Genomic DNA, 9032 nt, shown 5'->3' on the forward strand with positions numbered 1-9032 from the left:
GCAATAGTGGAAGGGTGAGAGTGCGTATAATCCATGGACTCAACATTAGTCATAAAGAACTCACGTACTTATTGCAAAAATCTACAAGTCGTCAAAAATCAAGCACTATGCGCATGCTCCTAGGGGAATAGATTGGTAGGAAAAGACCATCGCTCATCCCCGATCTCCACTCATTAGGATGACAATGAAGAAACACCTCATGTTTCAAATTTGTTACACAACGGTTACCATACGTGCATGCTACGGGACTTGCAAAACCTCAACACAAGTATTTCTCAAATTCACAACTACTCAACTAGCATGACTCTAATATCACCATCTTCATATCTAAAAACAATCATAAAGAATCAAACTTCTCATAGTATTCAATGCACTTTATATGAAAGTTTTTATTATATCCCTCTTGGATGCCTATCATATTAGGACTAAATTCATAACCAAAGCAAACTACCATCCTGTTCAGAGACTCTCAAAATGATATAAGTGAAGCATGAGAGTTAATCTATTTCTTCAAGATAAAAACACCGTCGTGCTCTAAAAAGATATAAGTGAAGCACTAGAGCAAATGACAAACTACTCCAAAAGATATAAGTGAAGATCAATGAGTAGTCGAATAATTTTGTAACCATGTGAAGACTCTCTAACATTTAAGAATTTCATATCTGTGTATTTTATTCAAACAGCAATCAAAACAAAAGAAAACAAAATGACACTCCAAGCAAAACACATATCATGTGGTGAATAAAAAATAGCTCCAAGTAAAGTTACCGATGAACGAAGACAAAAGAGGGGATGCCATCGGGGGCATCCCCAAGCTTAGGCTCTTGGTTGTTCTTGAATATTACCTTGGGGTGCCTTGGTCATCCCCAAGATTAGGCTCTTGCCACTCCTTATTCCATAGCCCATCGAATCTTTACCCAAAACTTGAAAACTTCACAACACAAAACTCAACAGAAAACTTGTAAACTCCGTTAGTATAAGAAAATAAATCACCACTTTTGGTACTTTTGTGAACTCATTCTTTATTTATATTGGTGTAATATCTACTGTATTCCAACTTCTCTATGGTTCATACCCTCCGATACTACTCATAGATTCGTCAAAACAGGCAAACAACACATAGAAAGCAGAATCTATCAAACAGAACAGTCCGTAGCAATCTGTAACTCCCGAATACTTATTTAACTCCAAAAATACAGAAAAATAGGAAGATCAGGATAAAAAGTATATTGATCTACTTTAGTTTGAATTGGTATTTATCGCTCTCTGGTTAAAAATGATAATTATTTTCGTGAGCGTATACTTTCTATTTTTATCAGCAAGATCAAACAACAATCACCCAAGAAGATCCTAAAGGCTTTACTTGGCACAAACACTAATTAAAACATAAAAGACACAATCATAACATAAGCTAGATGAATTATTTATTACTAAATAGGAACAAAAAGCGAAGCACAAAAATAAAATTGGGTTGCCTCCCAACAAGTGCTATCGTTTAACGCCCCTAGCTAGGCATGATGATTTCAATGATGCTCACATAAAAGATAAGAATTGAAACAAAATGGGAGCATCATGAAGAATATTACTAGCATATTTATGTCTAACCCACTTCCTATGCATAGGGATTTTGTGAGCAAACAATTTACGGGAACAAGAATCAAGTAGCATAGGAAAGCAAAACAAGCATAACTTCAAAACTTTAAGCACATAGAGAGGAAACTTGGTATTATTGCAATTCCTACAAGCATATATTCCTCCCTCATAATAATTTATAGTAGCATCATGAATGAATTCAAAAATATAACTATCACATAAAGCATTCTTTTCATGAGCCACAAGCATAGAATTTTTATTACTCTCCACATAAGCAAAATTCTTCTCATTCGGAATAGTGGGAGTATCATAAGAAACTCGAATACTATAAATTGTTTCCACATTAAAAGAGTAACGTTCAGGAAAAGGGTAATCATAATCATGACAAGTTTTGTAAATATAATCATCACTACTTTTTATAACATAAGTATCATCACAATAATCATCATAAGTAGCAACTTTGTTCTCATCATAATCAATTGAAACCTCTTCCAAGATAGTGGAATCATTACTAAATAAAGTCATGGCCTCTCCAAATCCACTTTTATAATTATCACAATAAGATTCGACATCCTCCGAAATAGTGGGATCGTTACTTCCTAAAGTTGACACTCTTCCAAACCCACTTTCATCAATATAATCATCATAAATAGGAGGCATGCTATCATTATAATAAATTTGCTTATCAAAATTTGGGAGACTAAAATATCATCTTTATTAAACATAGCATCCCCAAGCTTGTGGCTTTGCATAGATATTCAAAGAATTCATACTGACAACATTGCAATCATGCTCATCATCCAAAGATTTAGTGCCGAACATTTTAATACATTCTTCTTCTAGCACTTGGGCACACTTTTCCTTTCCATCATTTTAACGAAAGATATTAAAAAGATGAAGCATATGAGGCCCTCAATTCCATTTTTTGTAGTTTTCTTCTATAGACTAAACTAGTGATAAAACAAGAAACAAAAAGATTCGATTGCAAGTCTAAAGATATACCTTCAAGCACTCACCTCCCCGGCAACGGCGCCAGAAAAGAGCTTGATGTCTACTACACAACCTTCTTCTTGTAGACGTTGTTAGGCCTCAAAGTGCAGAGGTTTGTAGGACAGTAGCAAATTTCCCTCAAGTGGATGACCTAAGGTTTATCAATCCGTGGGAGGCGTAGGATGAAGATGGTCTCTCTCAAACAACCCTGCAACCAAATAGCAAAGAGTCTGTTGTGTCCCCAACACACCCAATACAGTGGTAAATTATATAGGTGCACTAGTTCGGCGAAGAGATGGTGATACAAGTGCAATATGGATGGTAGATATAGGTTTTTGTAATCTGAAAATATAAAAACAGCAAGGTAACTAATGATAAAAGTGAGCGTAAACGGTATTTCAATGCTAGGAAACAAGGCCTAGGGTTCATACTTTCACTAGTGCAAATTCTCTCAACAATAATAACATAATTAGATCATATAACTATCCCTCAACATGCAACAAAGAGTCACTCCAAAGTCACTGATAGAGGAGAACAAACGAAGAGATTATTGTAGGGTACGAAACCACCTCAAAGTTATCTTTTCTGATCGATCTATTCAAGAGTCCATACTAGAATAACACCTTAAGACACAAATCAACCAAAACCCTAATGTCACCTAGATTCTCCAATGTCACCTCAAGTATCCATGGGTATGATTATATGATATGTATCACACAATCTCAGATTCATCTATTCAACCAACACAAAGAACTTCAAAAAGTGCCCCAAAGTTTCTACAGGAGAGTCAAGACGAAAACATGTTCCAACCCCTATGCATAAGTTCACAAGGTCACGAAACCCGCAAGTTGATCACCAAAACATACATCAAGTAGATCACGTGAATATCCCATTGTCACCACACATAAGCACATGCAAGACATACATCAAGTGTTCTCAAATCCTTAAAGACTCAATCCGATAAGATAACTTCAAAGGGAAAACTCAATTCATCACAAGGAGATAGAGGGGGAGAAACATCATAAGATCCAACTATAATAGCAAATCCCGGGTACATCAAGAGCGTGCCAAATCAAGAACACGAGAGAGAGAGAGAGAGAGATCAAACACATAGCTACGGGTACATACCCTCAGCCCCGAGGGTGAACAACTCCCTCCTCGTCATGGAGAGCACCAGGATGATGAAGATGGCCACCGGTGATGGATTTCCCCCTCCGTTAGGGTGCCGGAACGGGTCTAGATTGGTTTTCGGTGGCTACGGAGGCTTGCGGCGGCGGAACTCCCGATGTAGGATTATTTTCGGATGTTTCTGTATTTATAGGAATTTTTGGCATCGAGAACAAGTCAGGGGGTCCCCGAGTCGTCCACGAGATAGGGGGACGCGCCCAGGGGGTAGGGCAGGCCCTCCACCCTCATGGATGGCTCGGGACTCTTCTGGCCCAACTCTTTTACTCCGGGGGCTTCTTTTGGTTTATAAAAAATCATCAAAAATTGGCACGTCAATTGGACTCCGTTTGGTATTCCTTTTGTGTAACACTAAAAAACAAGGAAAAAAAATAAAAACTGGCACTGGGCTCTCGGTTAATAGGTTAGTCCCAAAAATCATATAAAATAGCATATAAATGCATATCAAACATCCAAGATTGATAATATAATAGCATGGAACAATCAAAAATATAGACACGTTGGAGACGTATCACCTATTCACCCTCCCCCCTCTCTAGGCGACATCCACGTCTTCTCAAAAAACCAAAAACTAAAAATAGGAAATAAAAGAAAGAGAGAAACTCACCTGAGGCAAATTTGGCTGGTTGTGCAGCCCACTTGGCCCAGTTGTGCAACCCAACCCATTGCCGCTGCTAGCTATCTTTGACCTCTTGCCAGAAGGTATGAAGACATGTTTATGCAGCGCGCAGACATGCACGGCCACCTCATGCTTGCCGTCGATGCTAGAGGCTGGATAGAGATGCCACACAACCCCCTGAACCTCTCCCCTCTCTCCCCATTCCTTGTCCTCCTCTCTCATGCTCGATCTCGAGCTACACCGAGAGGAAACGGAGTGCGCCGTCGCCATTGCCATATCCAACGTCATTGCCTCGCCTCACCACAGTGCTCAAACGAAGCGCATCAATGCCCTCTACCTCTCCACCGAAGAACTCAAGCCTAGGAGCTCTCCATTGCGGCAAACATTGATGTCTTCCTCGTTGGCATACGAATATCGTTGTTGTTGATTCGAGCGCCCCCAAAGCCTCAACGAGCTACCTGAGCTGCCTGGCGCAACAGTGGTAGCTTGCCCCTCTCCTAGACGTCGATTACTTTCCCTAGATGTCGTTCCCATATAAGTTGAGAACCACCGCCGCAAGAGCTCGCCACCGACGTAGCTCTGGTGACCATTTGGTTACATGCGAGGGTCTACGAGCTTCACAAGAACCCCCTACTTCGCTCTGGCCCCTTTAGCTCACCGAATCCATGAGTTTCCGCAACTGCCGCATGCACCCGAGCACTGCTACCACTGAGCTCGTTGTTTCTGCTGCTGGAGGCCACCCCGACACCCGCTGTTGCCACCATTCGAAGCACCTTGTCACGCCGAACCCAAAAAACGCATCCTTGCTTGTTCTTGCTGCTTGCTCTTGTTTAAACCAGAAAATTGAAGTCCTTCGCATTTGGAGGAGTAAACCTCCAAGGTGGAATACATTTTTCTAATGAAATCACAAAATAGCAAAAAAGTTGGGCAGGAGACCAACACCGCCCCTCCCACTAGGGACAGCTTGGAAGGTCCAGAGCCCAATGAGCCACCTCCGTGCTCCGTTTACGGCAGTGGTCAACGCGATGTGGTAGATTAGTTCAGGCCTAATCATCACCCCGTGTCTTTGCCACATGGGACCTATTAGCTTATGTAACCCTAGTTTTATTTACTATTAGGTTTAATCCTAACCACAATGGCCCACTCATCAGTTTGACCTGGCCACGTCACAAGCGACATGGGCCCACTGTCAATGTCACTAGCTAGCTGTGAGGAGGGTGAGAAAAGTATTCCCTGGGATTTCTAATAAATCAAAAATGATTTTGGAAATTCCAAAAAGAACCTTTAAATTTGAAACTATCATAGAAAATAAACCATAACTCGGATGAAAATAATTTATATATGAAAAATGATTGAAAAATCTAATGAATCTATTTACGCCATGTTCAAGCATGTTTGAGCAACTTAACACCACTTTTTAGGTAAAACAAGTAAATGTCATTTTAAATAAGTAGTTTTGGAGTTGGAATTGCCTTGTGCTTGCATTCCGCTTCAATTAACTAGGCTAAATGTTGCATTAGGTGAATTCAGTACCTTACCATGCCTTGTAATACATTTGGTTGTGCATTGCATAAATTGAATGGTGTTTCCCTTCTTTGTCGGTGTTTTCTTGTTCTTGGTAGAAGACAATTCTGACGTAGTGATTGTTGAAACTGATGAAGAGCGACACCATCTTTAGAAATGCCACAGAAGTAAACCCCCTTGATAGAAAAATCATGGATGATCTTAGATTTCTGACGACGCCTTGATTTGAGATTGTTGCTCATGCCAATCCCAAACCAGGCTGGTGCGGTCGCTGCCGCAGGGGCCACCCCTCATCCCATCTGGTCGTCGACTGGGGAGGTCGACTTGCCGCTAGGTGGGCCGCAGTCATATCTCCATTTCTCGTCAATGGCAGTGCACCTTATGAGTCCTCGCACGTGCCAATATGGGGGCAGGGGTGTTGGACACGACTCATCCAAATCCGGGCTCCATGGTTGGTGGGGCACAATTTGGAGCTGGACAGTTGCCACTGCAGGTGGTGGTCGGTGATCGGTAGGTTGCGATTCGCTAATGTCCTTATTTGACCGTGCTCGATGGTCACCATGGGGGTGGGGCTGTTCAAGGATGGGAAGGAGCGGCCTTGAGGTCATAGACATCGGGGCAACAACCATGGAAGGTGTGCTACGTGGTAGGCTCTCCGGCGACCAGTGTGGTGGCAGGTGTGCTTCAGCCATGTGGATGGAGAGGCATGATGTGATGGGAGATCCTCGTGAAGTTGTCGTTGGCGGTGACGACCAGGCCTTGAACACGATCTGAAATTACCATTCCAACATGGTGGGTATGTGACCTGTTTCTACGACACGGAGGGTGGGTGGGGCCGTGTGAAAATTCTCCACTTTGGAGTCAGCGGTGCCAATGCTTGCGAGTACCATGGTCGTCTTGGGCCGCCACCTTGGCTCTCTCCCTCTTCCGACACTCAAGGTGAAGACCTATGTCGACCTTGGCTAACACAATGGCGACATTGCTTTTGTGTCTTGGCCCTACTCGGGGTGTCGTTGATGAGTGTGGGTGTCTATCGGCCAAGGTGGTACTTCTTCGTGGCAACTAGCGAATGACGTTTAGTAGTGCACTCTTGTGCTTTTGCTAGCATTCCCGACTTGTTTGCTTATTTTTTTATCATTATCTGAGAATTTCCTCGATAGCATATATCATTTGGTTGTATGTCTTATTTATAGAACCAGAGTATTTCGAAAAAAGATGCTTGGTTCGAGCAAACAAAAGATGCTTTAAGAATTGTCATGCACATGGCACTAGAGCGCCGGTGGCCTCCTCCCATTGGCCCATGCCCTCCTCTCTGGAGAAATGAAGAAGTCGTACATCATGCTGGTACAAAAATGACGCCACATTGCGGCTGTTGAGGAGAAGAGGTGGGTGATTATTCGCATGCGGTTCCTCGCTGCTCAACTCTAGTACGGTGTCAACTAAAAAAACTCTGGTAGGGTGCATCTCAGATAAAATAACTCTGGCAGTGTGTCATATTTTTTTTGGAGGGGAAAATTCCAATCTACTCCCTCCATTCCTAAATAGAAGACCTTTTAGAGATTTCGGTATGGGCTACATACGGATGCATATAGACATATTTTTGAGTGTAGACTCACTCATTTTGCTCCGTAGTTTATATTAGAATCTCTAAATGGTCTTATATTTAGGAACAAAGGGATTATCCACCATCAATCATGATAGTACAACAAATACCAGAAATAATAAAAATTATATCCAGATCCGTAGACCACCTAGCGACGACTACAATCACTGAAGTGAGGCAAAGGCGCGTCACCTTCATCGCCCCTCCCTCCCTGGAGTTGCGCAAAACTTGTTGTCGTAGATAGTCGGGAAGTCTTCATGCAAAGGCCCTATAGGACCAATGCACCAAGACAACAACCGTTGTTGAAGAGAAGCTCAGATCAGAAGGATACAACATGTAGATACACGAATACACATGAACAAAGACCAGATCCACATGGATCCACCGAAGAAAAACACCAAGTGAATCCCGCGAGATGCACCGGAGACAAACCTCCCTACGCCCTCGATGACGCTAGAAGCACCACCGAGACGGGGGCTAGGAGGGAAGAACCTTATTCCATCTTGAAAGAGCCTCTGCCGCCTTGTCTCTCTGGCGAGGACACACACCATAAGAAAACTCAGAAAAGCATCCAAAGATTAAGCCATTCTACCGGCAAGGTGCTACCTCTTGAGCATGCGTTGGTTTTCCCTTGAAGAGGAAAGGGTGATGCAGCGAAGTAGCTTAAGTAGTTCCCTCAGTTTTTGAGAACCAAGGTATCAATCTAGTAGGAAACTACACACAAATCGCCTAGTACCTGCACAAACAATTAAGAACCTTGCAACCAACACAATAAAGGGGTTGTCAATCCCTTCACGGCGACTTGCAAAAGTGAGATCTGATAAAGATAATAAGATAAATATTTTGGTATTTTTGTTGTATAGATTGGAAAGTAAAGATTGCAAAATAAATGGCGAAAGAAATTGGCAAGTTGACGGGAAACTAATATGATGTAAATAGACCCGGGGGCCATAGGTTTCACTAGTGGCTTCTCTCATGATAGCATATATTATGGTGGGTGAACAAATTATTGTCGAGCAATTGATAGAAAAGCGCATAGTTATGAGAATATCTAGGCATGATCATGAACATAGGCATCACGTCTGTGTCAAGTAGACCGAAACGATTCTGCATCTACTACTATTACTCCACACATTGACCGCTATCCAGCATGCATCTAGAGTATTAAGTTCATAAGAACAGAGTAACGCATTAGGCAAGATGACATGATGTAGAGGGATAAACTCAAGCAATGTGATATAAACCCCATCTTTTTATCCTCGATGGAAATACAATACGTGCCTTGTTGCCCCTGCTGTCACTCGGAAAGGACCGCAAGATTGAACCCGAAGCTAGGCACTTCTCCCATTGCAAGAAATGTCAATCTAGTAGGCCAAACTAAACCGATAATTCGAAGAGACTTGCAAAGATATCAAATCATGCATATAAGAATTCAGATAAGAACCAAATATTGTTCATAGATAATCTTGATCATAAACCCACAATTCACCGGATCTCGGCAAACACACCACAAAAAGT

Source organism: Triticum dicoccoides, chromosome 7A, assembly GCF_002162155.2.
Source record: "Triticum dicoccoides isolate Atlit2015 ecotype Zavitan chromosome 7A, WEW_v2.0, whole genome shotgun sequence".
Classification (NCBI taxonomy): domain Eukaryota; kingdom Viridiplantae; phylum Streptophyta; class Magnoliopsida; order Poales; family Poaceae; genus Triticum; species Triticum dicoccoides.